Source organism: Podarcis erhardii (assembly GCF_964252035.2).
Source record: "Podarcis erhardii genome assembly, chromosome: 6".
Classification (NCBI taxonomy): domain Eukaryota; kingdom Metazoa; phylum Chordata; class Lepidosauria; order Squamata; family Lacertidae; genus Podarcis; species Podarcis erhardii.
The window spans coordinates 28,454,532-28,473,465 of NC_138510.1; the positions used below are offsets into that span (position 1 = coordinate 28,454,532).

The 18,934-nt window shown below is 43.1% G+C and overlaps 2 protein-coding genes across 3 annotated transcripts in view; one reads left to right on the forward strand and one right to left on the reverse strand.

Annotated features, from left to right (window-relative positions):
* The window catches only part of TGIF2 (TGFB induced factor homeobox 2), a 377,907-nt gene that overhangs the window by 91,905 nt on the left and 267,068 nt on the right, over positions 1–18,934 (reverse strand). The gene's annotated exons all lie outside the window — the stretch shown is intronic.
* DLGAP4 (DLG associated protein 4) overlaps positions 1–18,934 on the forward strand; it is a 330,460-nt gene that overhangs the window by 67,564 nt on the left and 243,962 nt on the right. Inside the window, exon 2 of one of the 2 annotated variants that reach the window (XM_081867584.1) lies at positions 3,832–4,013. The gene's annotated coding sequence lies outside the window, so the exon portion shown is untranslated. The remainder of the gene's footprint in view (positions 1–3,831; positions 4,014–18,934) is intronic. The other variant, XM_081867586.1, reaches the window with a different exon arrangement.

The following is an 18,934-nucleotide window of genomic DNA, read 5'->3' on the forward strand; positions in this document are numbered from 1 at the left end:
TTGCCTTCACCTTTCTAATCCAGCTGTCTCTTGCTTTACAAATTACTTACATAAACTGTGCAGGCTTTATTCCATTCACTGTCAGAGAGTGATAGCGGGTCTAAAGCTGCACACTCAAGCACGTGATGATTAAAAGCAAATAAAACCATGCCCAGGAGGTTTTCCCTGCTTTCTCCCCCTTTCTCTGTGCAGGAGCTGGCTCAGAAAGCAACCAGCTTTTTGCCTCTTCCTGAATGTGCAACAGAATCTTCTTATGGCTGCAACGTTATTCTCAGGAACTGTGACAGAGACTTGCAGTAACCCCTAGCCAGGCATGGGTGAATCTGTTAATTTTTATTTAACACAGTTTCTCATCCCACCCACTTTCTGCAACATTAGTTTGTGATTTTTAAAAAAATCCCCATGGAAATTTTGCATTTTGGTGCAAAATTCTCTTAATATTCACATCTTCATATGCCATTTTGCCTAATATACACATTTTTGCAAATCTGTTTTCCATAATTTAATGCCTTTTTGTATGCTATTTTCACCAATACATGCATTTTTATGCACATTATACCCTAGTGTATGTATTTTTGCACACATTACTTGTCTATAGAACTGGACTGCAGTATTAGAAGAAGCGCAAATTTCAATGGACAGCTGTTTCAGAACTTATATTTTACTATTTTGCCTTTAAATGTGAACTGCATCTAATTTCTCCCCTCATCCCTCAACGTCCACTTCTGCAGAGGAGGACAAATTTGTCCAAGCCTAACTTGGAGGTGGCCAGATAACTTTAAGCAAATGGATACAGTGAGAACTTGTGGTGGGTATTTTACACTAATGTCTCACCCACACTGAAATATACTCAGAGTCCTGTAGTGATTTTATGCTCTTTATTGCAGCTTGTAAAACAGTGATTGAATTGCCCCCCAAACCTCAGGCTTTTTATATACATTATTTACACAATGAGTCCCATCTGATTGGCTGATTCTGCTTCCCTCCTGGAGCCTGATTGGTCTTTTCTTGCAGGCCAATCAGTTGTTGCATTCTAGGCTCCTACTTGCCTATTGTTCTAGGATCCAAGGTTAGTACATAACACACACCATACATTTAAAGCACTCTTATGCAGCAAAATTCATGACAGGTTATGCGCTCAGAATTTTTTTGCTGCACCGATGGGTTCGTGAGGCAGAGCAGAGTGCTGAGGAGGTCCGGCTATGTGATTCCAGAATGGTTTATTTTTGGTAATCCTGCAATGTTTATGTTTTTACTCTGCTAACTATATGTTGGAATCTGCTCTGGATCAATATGAGCAGAATTCATTACATATACCAGTCATGGTGTACCCCCAATGAATTAAGGGAACTGTTGTTTAAGGGTGGTGAGAGTTGTTAGAACACCCCACACGGTGCTACAATACCCAGGTTGCTTTAAGTGTATGGGGTGGGTGTGAAGTAAGACAGAAAACATGGGGAAGGGAGTTGTGAAGGGAAGAACTGTAACTCCATGGCAGATCACATTCATGGTTTGCAAAGAGTGCTGGGTTCAAAGATCTGCCAAAGATCTTGCAGACACCCTTGTCCAAAATCCTGGAGAGCTATTATCAGTCAGTGTAGTCATTTGGTTTAAGCCAGCTTCCTATGCCTCCCTTGCCTTGATTATTTTATTTATTTGAACTATTTATATGCTACTAAATGGCCAGGAATTTCTAAGCCGTGTACATAATTCTTTTTTCAAAAGCACACAATGGCTAAAGTCAATAAAACTTTATCCCCCCAACATACAATGGCTAAAACCAAATACAATTAATCACAAAAACAGGATAGCTCTCTTAAAACACCTGCTGAGGATGAAAAGTCTTTGTTAAGCTCCTAGAGTTCAACAGGAAGGAGAGCTGTCCAATCTCAGTTAAGAGGGCATTCCATAGAAGTGGGTCCACAACACTGAAGGATATGGGGGGGGGGGTAAACCCATCAAGAATTCTTCAATAGAACAGAAAAAAAACCTGTGCTTGTAAATAGCCCACAACTATTTCAATTGATTTGACTGCAGACTTGATAGTTTTTCTGCAGAGTTGACGACATCATTGCTCATGGTGTGTACATTCATCCCACTATTATCTTTTGCTCACAGGTTCCAGGTACTTTGTCAGTGCTTCAAAATCATCCTTGACCAGAGATTAGAGTGAAACAAAATAGATGTATTTGCCCTATGGGCACTGATGCATCTATCTTGCTACATCCCTCTTTTTAAAAATGTATTGTGTATCTATCTTCACATTTCGAGCAGAACTATACATTGCACGGAGATGAGTACTGCAAAAACGTAAGAAAAACGAGGAAAGGCAGATTTTGAGTGGAGAAAGGGGCAAGGGGGTAGTGCCTAATTCTTCTTCCATATCAGAGATCTGCTCTAAATTGATTCCCCTATCTGCTTTTGCCCTATGGAGCACCAAACATATTGTTGCATGCTACCCCAATCTCTGAGCGGTGTGAGATTCCAGGGGTTCCAGGCGCTTACCCAGGGTTTGTGTTTCCTTTGGAATGAGAAGCAGTGGGGACTGTGGAGTCTGTATAATATATGGTTTATTTGCACATATATACAACCCAAGCTTACGACAAAGAAGCATTAACACCCCTAGAGGGTCTTCCTTCTCCCATATCCACAGTCTTGTATTTCAGGCACGGTTCTGTCTCCCAACCACCCAACCTGCAGCCTTGCTTCTACATTCTAGCTCACATAACTCAACTCTGGCCTCTGTCTTTCTACCTACCAGCAAGATGAGGGAGGGTAGCCCACCCATTTTCAGTCTGGCACAGAGCCACTTCCTTTGTTACCTTAATAGCCCTTACTTCCAGGAATTGAATCTGTGCTGGATCAAGGAATTTGAAGTGGGCTCAGGCATACAGCTTACCACCGCCAAACTCATAACACTAGGTTTGGAGAATGAAATGTGTGTTTGGAATTCGGGGGGGGGGGGTTGATGTTGGGACATGATTTGTAATGGACTTTTAGATGTGGAAAGAGTTAAGCATCTCTTCAACCACTTCTTTGCTTCTAATCTTTCTCCAAAAACGGCACATAGGTCTGCATGTAATTTGCAGTTAGTTTCTTATCTCCAGCAACTTTCAGAGCTGATTCTCTTGACAACTTTTTGAGACCTGTTTTCCATTTTTGGCATAGCCATTTCCTGAACATACCACAAAGGATCCATGTGCCAATTTAACACATCAGTACAAACTCATAATCATGGGTGATGAAGCACTTAATCAACACCTGGGCTCCCAGTGGAGCACTCAGACAATTGCTTTGCTATCTGCCCAGTCTGACAGAAAGTCACCACAGAAGGAATATAGGCTCAAAGGTGGTGGTGCATATTGGCCTTGAAAGTTATCAAACACGTGGCTAGAAGAATTGTGAACTGCTCAGCAGCACAGTCTTATTTCTTCCCTGTTTGTGGCATTTTATCTTCAGGGCTCAAAGCAGATTAAGTCCAGCAGTTTGCTTTCATTTCCATTTTCTTTAGGTACAGTGTGCCCTTTCTAATCTTGTTACTGGGTAAACTGGCCTTTAAATGCATAGAAAAACTGCCCTTCATCCACATTGTGAGCTCTCTGGGTTTGTGGTGTGGGATGAGCCACACACCCTAACCCATTATTGTATCCTGAGATTACTGCCGCCATCTTTCAACACTGGTGGACTGCTTCATATCCCTTTTTACCCACCTTCAGTCATGTGCACAAAATGGAAGGTGGCAAGGATTTGCTCTATGGGGAGCTAGGCCTGTTGGTAGACCACCTCTGTGCTATGAAGTTTTCTAACCTGTGTTTTTCATTTCTTCTCCAGACCGAAGAGTCTATTCAGCCAGCTCTTGTGTGGCCATCACCAACAAACCACAACCGTTTCCTCCTTTTATCCAACCAAGTCTCCACACAGCAAGCAGTTGTGTGTGCAGAACCGACGGGGCTCCTGTTACAAGCAGGATTGTTCCTGAAGAAAAACTGAATCCCTGGATGACCATTCTTATGGTGAGTACCACGCAACGGTGTGTGTTTTTTCATAGGGGTATATAACATTGTTCAACTTTTGTACTGGTACCATCATTATGATCTGGATAAATTGGATAATTACGTATTTAAGTAACTCTGCAGTGCATTTTTATTAGCCTAAAAATATATATTAGAAGAGTGTACACAAAGGGGGGAAATGTTCTTTCTCCTTAATGCACCCTAGAAACAGGAATAACGCAAGGAAAAAGAGTTATGTAGAATTGAATTTTTGTGGTTTGATTTGAGAAGTTAGGATGGTCGCTATGATGATCTCTGATTCAATGAGCTATTATAATTACACAAATGAGGGCATTTGTCTGTTCTGTATTCCATGGTTGACTTGTTTCCACTTAGAGCAATGTGAAGCAAGGTTTTCTATGAAGAAGTGGCAAAACCTTCTGTCTTTTGTTTCTGTTTAATATTGCATTCTGGTGATCCAGATGGTAATAACCCATTGCAGAGGAAACCTCTGACCATAATGAGGGAAGGCTTAGGCTGCGTACGCCATATGGAAGTACATGGCAGGTGTATGGGTGGGTAGGTGGGTGTGGGTGAGTGAGTGAGTGAGTGAGCATGCACACACGCGCGCGCACACACACACACACACACACACACGTGGTGCGAGTGGCAGAATCCCACCATGCCATTTGCTGTTGGACATACAATGTGATTCCTGGGTGCTCAGGTACTGACCAGACCTAGATCTGCTTAGCTATGGCAAGGCAGCGGCCTCATGTGCCTCCAGACCACACACATGTTGATGCTGTATAGAAGAGCCCATAAACACAGGGAGGTCAGTGGTGGTGCCTACCGCTGTATATTCATTCCTGCCTCCCAATGCATTCATTATCTTTTGTTTGGCCCACATGGACAGGGCTAGTAAGTCTGGTGTTAGTGTGAGCTTCAGGTGCCTTCTAGTGGAACTGGAAAAACTGCATTCACATGGCACAAAATAATGGTTGGGATCACTGGATTTGCAATACTGTTAATAGCTGGGTACTCCTAGGTCATGTCTACATTGAAATATAAACTTGGCAGATAGGCCTGAGGATGGAGGTTGCTTCCTGTTCTGTTGATCGCATCCTGGCTGTTTGAAGGGAGGTTAGACAATGTCAGAAGTTTATTGTGCACTCATCCTGGTCTATTTGCAGGGAGGTTAGCTGACATTGCATCTAGGAAGTGCTGTCCCACACTTTTGGAGGGAAGGGAGTGGGAGATAGTAGCACAAGGAAATCAACTTTGCTTGCCCAACATGAATTGTTTTGCTGTTTTGTTTTACTTCTTTACTTGTTTTTATTCTGTATTTTATTCTGTGAACTGCCTTAAGATCTTATGACAAAGGGTGGTATATAAATCTAAATAATAATAATAATAATAAATAATAATAATAATAATAATAATAATTGTTGGTAAGTAATTGAGTCCCACCTGAAAATAGTGACAGCCCAGAAGCGTTTCAAATCCAAAGTGGGAACCTTGCTTTGATTTGTTGGCAGATGCCATGATGGAAGTCTCTATGCACTTGTAATGAGTGCAGGGCACTAAGTATTCTCAATGTTACAGAAAAGCTGCCCGTTTTGAAAGTTCTTGTCTCATTACCCTCAGATCAATAGAGCAATTCTGTGCAGAGCAAAGTTTCAAGAAGCACACATGAAATCTCAATAACAAAATATAATGTCTCAAAGATTCTGAGCGCCATACAGAGGTCTCTTGTCATTTTATGGATCAATAGACCCATAAGATAAGGAGCTGGAATGTTGGTGAGCATGGTTCAGCCACACTCCTTAAAGGCTGATGAAGGGAGAAGAAAAGGGTATTAAAGAAGCAAGCTAGTAGAAAGAGGGGAAATGGCTGTATCAGAATTCCTCCTTGACTGCCTGTTATAGTGATATGCTCAATTGCTTTTTGGTGAGACTCTTTTAAATTGATATCCCTTGCAGCACAGAGTCTTTTTCGAAAGCTGTAACATCCAGTAATATTTTCCCCCCATGCTATCATGCATCAGCTTTTCTTTGTTTTTATCATTTTCATTGCCTGGAAATCTGATGCTGTAGATACAAAAAAAAATTTTTTTTTTAAGAAAACATGTGTTTTCAGGAAACATGTTACTAATATTCAGAAGCAGGTTTCCTTCCTTGCTTTCTATGTAAAATTCCTCTCTAGCAGTGGCAGGTGGTGCTCATTGGATCAGTAGGGTGGGAGGCCAACAGTAGGTGGAGCCAGAGACACCGATAGGCCAAACCAACTAATTCCAGCTTCCTCCCTACAGAGTTCTACGAGTCTGAATCTGTCACTAATGAGGAGGAAGCTGAGAGCCAGTGCCCTCCCTCTAAATTGTTGATAAGAATGGAGGTAGAAATGGGACCCAGCTTAGGGTGGACTGAGCTTGATGGAGCGGTGCCCCATTCTCCCTAATGGATCAGCCTCCACTAACTTCCAGAGTTAAAAGTATGAGAGAGATTTACTTAACCAGAGTGATGATAGGAATAGGGGGCACAATCCATTGTATAAGCCCTCTTTTTTTTTGCAGCTCCTGTTTCATTTTTTTGTACGGCTAAATGTAAGAATGTTTAAGTCCCACCCTTGAGAGTCATCTCATAGGCTCTCCTTCATGTAAAATCCCTTTTCCATGGTCAAATAGTTTCCTCTTTTAAACACTTTTAGAAGGGGCGGGGGACGACTCCATCCACATTTGGTGCATTTGTTTCATTGTCTAAACTTTCTTACAGCTTGGAGGACTTCCCTCCAATCCTAAATCTGTTCTCCAAAAACTGATTACTCAGCTTCTTAAGCATCTTTGAATGGCACTGACAAAAGTTCCCTTTCCTTTTCCCGTCCACCTCCAGGAGATTTAACATTTGCTGGCATGCCTTTGCCCATTTGTCTAGTCTTGCCATGCTTTCAACCTTGCTCGGTACATCATTCATTTCAAACCCTTTATCGTTGCTCATGTTCTCTTTAACCTTGCCTTGCCTTGCCACAAAAAAGAAAGTGGTGACAAAAAAAAAATACTTTTGATGCTGATTGGTTTATATTTATTTCCTTTATTAACCCTCACCCCAGGAGAACCTAAACCCCCTGTAATGCATACATCTTTTGGGCTTGGTTATTTAACTTAATATGCTGTATTATTTTCTGTCTTATACATGTCATGCCTGAATTTTGCTTTTTACCTGATGATGAATACCCATTATTTGTTGTTTGTATTGTTTTATGCTGTTGCTAATAAAAATACCGTATTTTTCGCTCTATAAGACGCACCAGACCATAAGGCGCATCTAGTTTTTGGAGGAGGAAAACAAGAAAAAAAATATTCTGAATCTCAGAAGCCAGAACAACAAGAGGGATCACTGCTCAGCGAAAGCAGCAATCCCTCTTGCTGTTCTGGCTTCTGGGATAGCTGCGCAGCCTGCAGTCGCTCCATAAGACGCACACACATTTCCCCTTACTTTTTAGGAGGGAAAAAGTGAGTCTTATAGAGCAAAAAATATGGTATATATTATAAAAATCCCTGCATGCAGTACTAGAATTGAGGCCTATGGCACCTTAACACAAACATTATGTTGCTGGAAACCCCAAGAGAAGAGGCTGCTGTTGTTCTTATGTCCTGTTTGTGAGCTTCCCATAGGTTTCTGGATGGCCACTGTGAAAAGAGGCTGCTGGACTAGATAGACCTTTGGCCTTATGCTGCAGGGCTTCATCTTAAACTGTATTATAAGGAGTAAATATGTCTCTCTTTTTTCATCTTTTGGGGTGTTGGGGGAATATCATTGCAGGGGAAATTTACTGGCATTCTTTAAAACCTTTTTGAGCTGGTGGCTGCACTTTTAAATTTCCTAGATGGAAATGGAATGTCAGCCATCACAAAAAAGTGGTGGCAAACATTTCTGCTTCCTCTCTCCCTCTCTCACATACACACATATCCCCTGAGACTAGAACAGTCTGAAAAATTGCAGCTGCAAGCCTGACAAAGCTATAAAGAGCCCCTCTACGTTTTTCAGGCACACTTAAACATTGCCCCACTTCCTCCACATACAATTCAAAAATCCCGCCAGCTTGCCAGCTCCTTGGGCACATGTAAAGTAATTCTTTGGCTTCTGATCAATGAATTTGTCCAATTTTTAAAGTGCTGGAGTACTCCATTGGGTTTGCTCCAAGAGATATTAACACAGCTACCCTTTTGAAATTCACATTGAGTAGAGGGGGGCTGTTAATACAGAGTAGGAATTTCTTCCTTGGGTAAGGAATAACAAAATTAATTTCTTTAAAACTATTTAAATTAATGGAAAATAAGTTATGTTCCTTTCATTCACCATCTATTTTTCAGAACCATTTATTGTTATTTTAACTACAGTGGTACCTCAGGTTACATATGCTTAAGGTTACAGACTCCACTAACCTAGAAATAGTACCTAGTAACCTAGAAAAAGAACTTTGCTTCAGGATGAGAACAGAAATTGTGCTCCGGCGGCGCGGTGGCAGCAGGAGACCCCATTAGCTAAAGTGGTGCTTCAGGTTAAGAACAGTTTCTGGTTAAGAATGGACCTCCGGAACGAATTAAGCACTTAACCCGAGGTACCACTTTATAACAAAGGCAAAGAAAACCTTGTGAATCAGCAAAACAAGGGGATTCTCGGATCACCTTGTGATTCATGTGAGATGTATTGCGGTATTAAAAATACTATGAGTTTTACAGCTGTGGAGGAAACACAACATGAAATGAATGATATCTGAGCATGTACACTCGGCATAGAAGACAGTTTTTCATTTTTATGATGAGTTGTTTAGAAGATGGACATTCATCACAGTCAAGGGCGGGACTAGGAACAAAAGAGAGTGAAATAAGAGTATGTCATGGAAACAAAATATGTAGAATCAAGTGTCTGATTTGTCGCCTGGATTATTCTATCCAGCATGTTGCATTCGGCTCCTTTGCTTCTTCTGCATGCCATTATAGATGGGAACAAAATATGTAGGTGTTGTATTACACATCCTCCTCTGTGCCTGATTCATAGAGTAAATGTGGGTCTGTCACAGCTCATAGCTGCAGTCTGTCTCTTAAGTGCAAGAAATATAGGAATTTGTTGCATTCTGACTGAGAGGTTGTCTGAGAGGTTTTCATTGTATTGATCAAGGGTACAAAATGTCAGGAGAGCTATCTAAGGTAATGGCCATTGCCACATCTTGTGGTGTCGAATAACATAAGTTAACTCTGTCTTGAATGAAAGACAACTTCGTTTTCTTCTGTCTTGAATTATGCAGATGGTGGATTTATAGACGTTAGTTTTTGCATAATCTTCTGTCATGCTCTTCCGCCTTCAGAAGGACCTACTGGAAAAGTGGGCACTGCCTATGAAGCATTAGTCCAGGCATAGGCAAATTCGGCCCTCCAGTTGTTTGGGGACTACAACTCCCATGATCCTTAGCTAACAGGACCAGTGGTCAGGGATGATGGGAATTGTAGTCCCCAAAATATCTGAAGGGCCAAGTTTGCCTATGCCTGCATTAGTCCATCTTCTAACCCAAAGATACTGTGAGGGGCTGCTACAATCCTGTCCCAGGTATGACATATGAGATGTAATATAAACTTGCAGTACAGAAACAGATAACTTGCTCAACACGCATCACCCCAACTGACACTATATCATGCACCAGAGCAAATTTGCAATTGGTGTTTCTGACAATCAACAAGTTGGGAATTGACACATGTCCCTTCTTATAAGTGGTATGCTTCATCCTGTTGTTGGCAGCCAAGAGTCCTAAGATTATTGTCCCTAATCAACGGGGAAATTGCAAGTCAGTACCTCTTTAATTAAATAGCACTGTTCATAAAATGAACCAAGTAAGGCTCATTCTCATGATCCTCTCTACTTGTGGCAGCTAGGGTTTTTGAGTCAATATTTGTTGACTCAAGTTCTGGGCCACAAACTACATGTGTGGGAAGAGGCCGTTGTGTGAATGTCACTGGGGCCTGCAGAAATCAGTGAGTTTGGGATGTTCTGCATACTGCTGGGCTGATTCACCAAGAAGCTGCTCTACAGCAGGATACAAGAAGCCAATGTGTCTTGAGTTCTGCATGCATTGTTTGCATGAGTGAGACATTCTAAACCAGGGGTCAGCAAACTTACCATGCCTCAGGCCAGTGTCTCCAGCGCAGGCCGGAGGGCGGGGGAGCGCGTACCCATACGCGTGCAGACACGCTATTTCCGGCGCACTTCCGGGTCGGAGGAGCACCGGAAATAGCTTGTGCGCATGTGCACAGGCCTCCTCTGACCTGGATGTGCACCGGAAATGACGCTTGCGCATGCGCAAATAATGCTAGTGCATGCGCACAAGCTATTTCTGGTACTCCTCTGACCCGGAAGTGGGCAGCTGCACAGCACAGTGCCGGTAAGAGCGGGCAATGGCAGTGGGCAGCGGGGGTCACAGCGGGCTGGATAAACAAGTCCCTCGGGCCTTATCTGGCCTGCGGGCCTTAGTTTGGGGACCCCTGTCCTAAATGAATGGCTGCCGTAGCTGGAAGTTGGTATAGAATTGATTTGAAACCACTGCTGCCACACACAAAAATGGCACTGGTCAACAACAAATTTGTTGTCTGCGTTTTTTCAGCTGATTTAGGATGAATCTGATGCGCTGAATCCAAAAATCACATTGGTTTTGCTCAATCAGGTTAAGTTTTTGAGCTATGGCCACATGTCTTTTTTTATGTTTTTGTTCACATGTACGCTTGTGTGGAGCCTTTTAGAAGAAGTTGGTGGGGGTAAAATGCCTTGTCAAATAATTGTTTTGATTGGAAATGATTATTTTAATGACAATAAGTATTCAGGTCCGATAGTTCTGGGTGATTATGTCGAAAAGGGATCAGTTTGAAGTCATAAAACCTCGAAATCTTCCATAAATTGGTCCAGCAAAGCATAAATTTGGGGGATCAAAACTAAGTTAATGGGGCAGGCGCCCCACGAAGTATCCTGATCTTCAATCAGCACGTCGTCCTGTAGCTCATTGTGATGAAATTTCAGTGCCTATCTTCGGAGAACTTCCTGACATTAGTGACGAAGATGCCTCCAGTGTTGAAGGACATGAAGAAGAAGAAGAAGTTCTTGAAGATGATGCTCTACATCTATTTTCCCAAAAGGAGTTGAATGATCTAGTTCGCGACCTCAGCTTGTCAAAGGACTCTGCCGAACTGTTGGCATCCAGATTGAAGGGAAAAAACCTCCTCTCTGACAGTGCTCGCATCAGCTTCTTGCGCAACAGACATCAAGAGTACCTCCGTTTTTTCTCGGAAGAGAAGAACTTGGTGTACTGTGCAGATATTGCGCAGCTTCTGCTCAAGCTTGGAGTGCCACAGTACGAACCCAAAGATTGGAGACTGTTCATTGACAGCAGCAAGCGATCACTGAAATGTGTTCTGCTACACAACGGCAACCAGTTTGCCTCTATACCCCTGGCTCACTCGAGTACACTGAAGGAGAACTATGAAGCGGTGAAGTATGTGCTGGAGAAAATTGGTTAGGATCAGCATAAGTGGTTTATTTGTGTTGACCTGAAGATGGTGAACTTTTTGTTGGGACAACAGTCTGGCTTCACCAAGTACCCATGATTTCTGTGCATGTGGGATAGTAGGGACCGTGCTCAGCATTACATGTGCGGGACTGGTGCCTTGCAAAGAAAGGAACGTCATCAACGACCCTCTGGTGGACAGAGACACAATACTCTTCCCACCGCTGCACATCAAGCTCGGCTTAATCAAGCAGTTCACCAAGGCTCTGGACAAGGATGGTGACTGCTTCATTTACTTGTGCCAGGCTTTTCCAGGACTGACCATGGAGAAGTTGAAAGCTGGCATCTTTGACGGTCCTCAGATCCGTCAGCTCATCAGAGATCCAGAGTTCGGAAACTCAGTGAACGAAGTGGAACTGGAAGCGTGGAAGGCATTTGTTCTGGTAGTGAAGAACTTTCTTGGCAACAATAAGGCCAGAAACTATGCAGAACTTGTCAACAACATGCTGACTGCTTTCAGAAACCTGGGCTGCAACATGAGCGTCAAGATGCACTACCTATTTTCACATATGGACCAGTTTCCTGAGAACCTGGGTTCAATGAGTGACGAGCAGGGGGAGAGATTCCATCAGGACATGAAAGAGATGGAGACCAGGTATCAGGGTTGCTGGGACGCAGTCATGATGGCTGACTACTGTTGGACTCTGAAGAGAGACCTCCGTGCTGCTGAGCATTCCAGGAGTTCCAAGAAGAAGTTCAAGCCCTGAAGTTTGAAAAATGGTGAAGCAACATGCAATTTACGTGTACTTACCTTTATCAATGCCCACTGTAATGGGAATTGGGGTTGCTTGTGCGTAAGCCGCAAACTGCTCCAGGCTGGGTTGTCTGGCTAAAACTTTTCCCTGGCTGGACAGCCCTTACACCGTGGCTGTCTCAATCACTGGCAGAATCCGTCAGTGGGCATTTCCTGAACTTCTTCCAACATAAAAGTTCTTTGACACCAAGTCTCCGCCTAGCCTCCCTGTGCGGAAGCTTTCTGCACAGAGTGGGCGTGCCAAGCGGAGGTCCTGTGCTCTCCCCGCTGGTCTCGCTGGAAGAGTCTTGGAGACCTCCCTCCGAAGCCCTCTCAGCCTCCCCTTTCTTCCTGGCGTCACGCTGATTTCCTTCCCCAGCGGAAGCTCTCCCTCTCTCCTTGCTGGTTCCCTCTCCGGCGTCATTGGGGAGCCTTACCTCCACTCTTGGCTGCGATGGCAGTTCCCTGACACCCACCATTCAGTTTACAGAAAACCTGACCTGATGGAGAGAAACGGATGCCATTTCCTGATTCAGCAGTGCAAAAATACCCTAAATCAGTTGTAGAAATCTAGACAACATTCAAAAAGTAAAAAATTGTTGCCCAGTGTGGTTTTCTATGTGTGAGAGAAAGAGAGAGGGCAAGCCCAGATACTATGCCTGTTACTGGGACCAGCCACTCCTCAAACTGCTAGATGCTAGCTTTTGTGCTGAGCATACCTTCTGCAGATGTGCCTGACTCCTGAGTGTTTATTTCCCAAACGCAACAGAGTTCTGCTTATGTATTCAGGCACATTTTACACCTTCAACCCTCTCAAGGCCATTTCTTGCAAAGGGGGAAAACCTAAGTTTATAACGAGTACACTCAACAGCAAGCTAAAACGAGCCGCATTTCCCTGACATGTTACCATATGATCTGCATATTTGCAAACACTAGCCTTTCAACATTGATTTATCTGTCTGTTTGCATGCTTGGAACACTTGAGCCAGAAGTCACATTCTCTGTCTCTCTTCGTTCCCTGACTCCAGTGCTTCCTTTGCATTTTTACCCTTCCTAATATTAAATAACTGTTAATCCTCAGCCCAGACCCAAGAGAGACTTTTCCCCTCATCCACTCCAATCATAGTCTGCCTGGATGAAAGGAGATTCTCCGAGGGTTTGATTTTTTTTGGAAAAAATTCTCTGGTGCATGAAGAATATAATTATCAGGCACACTAAATAACAGTTGGGCTTTTTAATAGACCTTGTTAACAATGTTAAGCACCTGCAACTAATACGCATGCCTGTTTGTGTGTATTTTGAAGCTGATGCAAAGAGACCAAACTGAATATAGCTCTGTGTACCATTATAAATATAGCATTTCGAAAGTAGCAAGTGCTTGCAACTTATGTAAGACCCATTTAAAATAACTCTGCATGTAAATGAATTACGTTTCTGTACAGATAAAATTTAGAAAGTATTGTTCTTCCTTTTTGCTTTTAATAGTCACACATAACACCGCCTCTCTCTTTCTTCACTTGTTGGGATGTGTGTTTTGCTTAAAAGAAAATCAAAAGGGCTGATTGGAAATTGCTAAATACGCTAGAGGTGCCACATGCCATCTTGTTTCATGCTCTGAATGAAATTGCTCCTCATTTTCAAGGCTGGGGTTTTGATAGGTGTTGCTGTAGCTCCTGATTGCAGTTATCATTGTAATGGTTCCTTGATTAGTACTGGGGTGTTCCCCAGCAAGAAGGAACCTCGTTCCTCAAACTGTTCCTCCTTCCTAGGGACCTCAGATGCCTTTTAAAATAATTACACGTGTATATTTTCCTCTTAATTACAATTGCTTGATTTGTTTTTCTGTGTTCTCTCTCCCTCCCTCTTACGGTTTCTCTATTACTATTTAGATGGCACATTTTTTTGTTCTAAGCACTTAATTATCCTCCCGAGATGCATTTCATTTATTCATTAATGCAGATCCTGGAGCCGTTGGTTTGCTTTATTTCTCCATGCTTTCGCATTAAAAAATAATATCAAAACTAATGATCCCAACCCGTTAAGATCTGCCAACCTGCTCCTCCTGAGTTGTAGCTTCTGTTATTGTTTGTCCGCTTGGATGCTCTGGTGCCACACTGAAAAAAGGTTGCAGGGTATTGTTAGGGTTCATTTGTTTGGCAGACAGAAGCTCCTTGAAAATTGGAAGGTAAATCGTGTCACTGGTTTGAGCCAAATGTGTGCGCTGCTGACTTGAGAACAGAAAGCCACGTGGAATCCTCAAGGCAGGTGCCAAGTGCTCTGGCACAAGGCTTGCAGAATCCTGCTGTTTCTCATGGATGGAGCTGGCAAATCCCGTTCTGTCCCACCTTCATCCTGTTTGAGGAAGGGCAGCTGTGCCACATGCCTGAACGACAGCAGGTAGCCCACAAAAAGCAGGGAGAGCACTCCTCATGCTGCTTTGTCACCTTATGTTCCATTGTGTGACTCAACTGGCAACTGAGAGTGGGAGAGCCAGAGAGGAGGAGGAGGAGGGAAATGGGCAGGGGAAAAGTCAGGAATTAGGCAAATTCAGGCCTGGATTGGAATTTCTCTGGATTCATCAGTCTGCATTTATCTCTCCCCTGTTCCCAACCTCAGCTGCAGTCAGGAGAATCAAGTGATAATACTTCTCTGTGGATTGGTGAATATTAAGCAAAGTTGCATAAAGCATGTATGTGAAGAGAAATTTCCACTAAGATGCTAATGAATTTTCATGTGGACTTCTTCTTCTTCTTTTTAAGTGGAGAACTGAACTTGAGGAAATAGGAAAAAATGAGAACCAGAGAGGAACTAAAATTCCTAACTTGGGCTCACCTTGGGCACAAGGTGTTGATACATGGGACATGGTGTGTCCAGCATACATCCAGATAGTCCTTTGGCATCTTCCAACAATCCAGGAAGGTGGAATGGAAACGTGTGAGTGGGGAGATATTCCCATCCACTCTTCGTAGAAAGAACCGCCAGGGGGAGGGGAGGACTTCTAGCCTGTATGAGCATGGAGGATGTTTGAAATATGTTGGATAGGTTGCTATATAATGGGGAATTATGGAATTGTAGAGTTGGAAAAGACCCTGAGAGTAATATTGTGGCGTTCATACAGAGCCCCCGGTCATTTCACGGACTATTGACCTGTACACCATTGCTTTATTCTTCCACTGCCACCAACCAGGTTTCTTCTGGTGAAATACTGAGTCTCAGTCAGGTTGTAAAGTCAACAACGAAGATTAAAGTTTATTGAAGAACAAACAAGTTTTAAATATGTTCAGAATGGTTTCTCAAATGTGCGCCCTTAGCACTATCTCACACTGTCACACTCTTCTCCCTGTTCTATCCCTGTCTCTCACTCTGTCACAACCACTATGTTCGACTTTTTCTGCCTCTGTCTGACCCTCACTCCTCTAACTCCCAATGGTAAACCCCTGGGCTGAGCCTCAAAACCAGGTAGGCCCCGCCTCTGAGCTTTCTCATTGGTCAACCTACATTAACCATTTCCATCCTCCCTGTACAAACATAATCACAAGGAATGGGCAAACGCCACATCTATATTCCAACTCCCTGCAATGCAGAAATATACAGCTGTCCCATACGGGGATTGAACCTGCAGCCTTGGCGTTATCAACTCCACATTCTAACCAACTGAGCTAGGCCATTGTTTCCAGTACACTATGTTTATTTTTTTAAAGCAGCCTTCCCCAGCCTTGCACCTGCAGCTGTTGTTTGTGTACTGTCTCCACCCACCATGGCCAGTGGTCAGGGAAGATGGGGCTCTGGGGCTGAGGAAGTTTTAGAAACAGGCATTTTATTCTACAGCCCTTCTCCACAATCATAGATGCTAACTCCCTGGGGCCCTGGGGGCCCAAGCACCCACAAAATTTCCCATGAAGGGGTCAGGCACCCACAAAATTTCAGTGCCAGGGCCATGCACGCTGCATGGCACCCACAGGCACCCATGGTCGTGGGGCCAAGTTGGCACTCCTGTCAACAATGGTAATTTGTTAATTTCCAAGCAACCTCCCATAGCATCCAGGTGAAGGCCCCATCTAACACCAGCGCTGCACCATTTTGGCTCCTTTGCTGCAGCTCACATTTCCCAGCAATGCCTGGTATACATCTCTTCTATCCCTCCTCCCTTTTCCAGAGCTCACAAATATCATCCCTTGATCTGTGACAGAAATCAAAGCAAATGCTTGCAGCAGCTTTTAAAGTTGATTATTCAGCAAGAATAAATGGAAAGGATTGGGAGCCCTGGGCAAGCATTTAGATCAGTTTGGGAGTGAATTATCTACCGAATCCCCGGGAGGCGTTTACATTTATCAGAGACTTGAGGGTGCCTTTCCCTGCCACGTTGTATTTCTTCCCCTCCCTCTTTCTCCCTGTGGCACTCCTGCTACAGAATCAGAAATGCTGCCATTTACCTCTGCACCAATAGCTTCCACGTCTTTTTAGTCTGTTTCTTTGCTGCAAGATGGGGGCGGAGGATGCCAGCTAGCATGCCCTGTCATCTGAAGCAGCTCAATTCAGCCCATATGGATGGAGAGGTCTGACACTGAGCGCCCTTCATCTCAAGTTAAATCATCATTCTGGAAAAGTGCAGGAAATGTGTGGTCCTCCAGCTGTTGTTGGAGTGCAACGTCCATCGTCCCTGAGTTGGTGAACTCTCCAGCCAGCATGGCCAATGCTTAGGGTTGGAAGGGGATCCAAGGCTGGGCAGTGTTGGCAGAGTAGCTAAATTGCAGCTAGGAAACCAAATCATGTGCAGTACTGGCTCTTTTCTTGAAATTAAAACTTGTTAAAATATTCAAAAGCTTTTACTTGCAGAACATATAGCCAAAGAAGAATATATACAAAGTATTTACATTCAGGTGCTTATCCAAGCATAGGCTTAGTTTTTCTTAGTTGAAGATTTCTGCTTCTTCCTTAAACAGTCAAACAAACTGTGTCTTTCTCTCTTTCCAGTACTTGCACTCAGTCTTGCAGTTCCTTCTGAGGGGCTTCCACTTTCTCCTTCCAGCAGACTTCTCCTTATTGCTTCTTTGGGAGAACATCGACTTCTGTGCTACTTTCTGTCACATATATTCACACAGAAACATCAGCACTCTTCTATTGTGCTTAGAGAGAGCATTATCTAACACCATCTCTTCTTTAGCATTCATGGAGATGCAGCCATTACAATCAAGTCACTCACAAGCAAAGCAAAATTGAGAATGTAATAAGATACCTCCCATGTGACCAGAGTTAACCAATCACACAAGAGTTACTGAGGAACATTCCAGAATTAAACACACAGTAAATTAAATCGCTCTGCTTAACAGGCAGGACTGATGAGAGTTACAGTCCAACAATATTTGGAGGGTCACATTACCTCTGGCCTATAGCCAGAGCTCGCTGAAACACTCCAAGAGCACGCAGTTGACTCTCCTGACACAAACTTACTCTTACTTTGTCCCATATACTAAATAATGGAACATTCAGCATATTGAACAAAGCAGGTGTTCCTTTCACATTTCACTCTCACTTCTTCGGTTAGGGACCCTACTCTGTAGCATACTGAGCAAAGTGGTTAATCCATCCTTGCGATAGATCTCTTGTGCATGTGTGTGTGTGAATTGAATGTCTGCCCAAGGAATTGTCACAAAAAGGAGATCCCACTGGGGAAATTGTTTTTGTGGTTTCATAATGGTGCTTCCGTCTCTCAGTGTCAATTGATTTTGGGGAGGGGGGGCATGACTTGAATTAATTGAATGGATAAGGGTGGCTGGCAAGCATGAAGCAAAAGAAATCTCTGCCCATCTCATCACTTTTGTTGCAGACCCTGCCTCTGTAGCATGCTGCGTTCAGGGACAGTCACTGATAATTCATAAGCTCAGCCATATTAGTTTGGAGATAAATAAAAGTGAGACTTGTCTTGAATGGGATAGGAATTAAAAGAAACAGGAGACACGAACAATGACATGTCTTTCCAGTAGAGTCAGAAAGATGCCTTGGAGGTGTGAATCGCCAACGATTTATAAGGCTTTTGTAAGTAAATGGACTGAATCATGCTGATTCAAGTACCAAAATAACTTGAAAAGATACAACTGAGAATTCTACCAAAAACACTAATGGGGTTCTTTTCATTTCTCTAAGGCAGGGTGCTTTGTTTTGTTTTGTTTTGTTTTGTAAGGTTTTTGTCTTTGAGTTTATATGGCTAGATTTTCAAATGATAGCAAACTTGGGTTTGTTTTTTTTATTAAAAAAACCCCAAAGGCTTAGCACCCAAAATGGGAGCTCTACATTTGGCAGTGCTGAGCACCCAGCAGTTCCCACTGTATGGCAATAACATATGAGTATGCAGAGTGTGAACTGAATGCCTAAAAATACAGCTTTTCTTAAGACTGGCCAATAGCCATTCATCCTGTTTTGGCCCTTCTTCCACCAGCAAAACTACTTCACCAGAAGAGTCTTCCATTCCAGGTGTACTGGTGAAAAATGAGTCCATCCAGTATAAGATGATTTCTGTGAGCTGCCATTGCTCTCTATTGACAAAAGGTGAAAGGAGGTCGTATTTAAAACTAACTGATCCTCTTAAGCAGATATCTCCGTAATT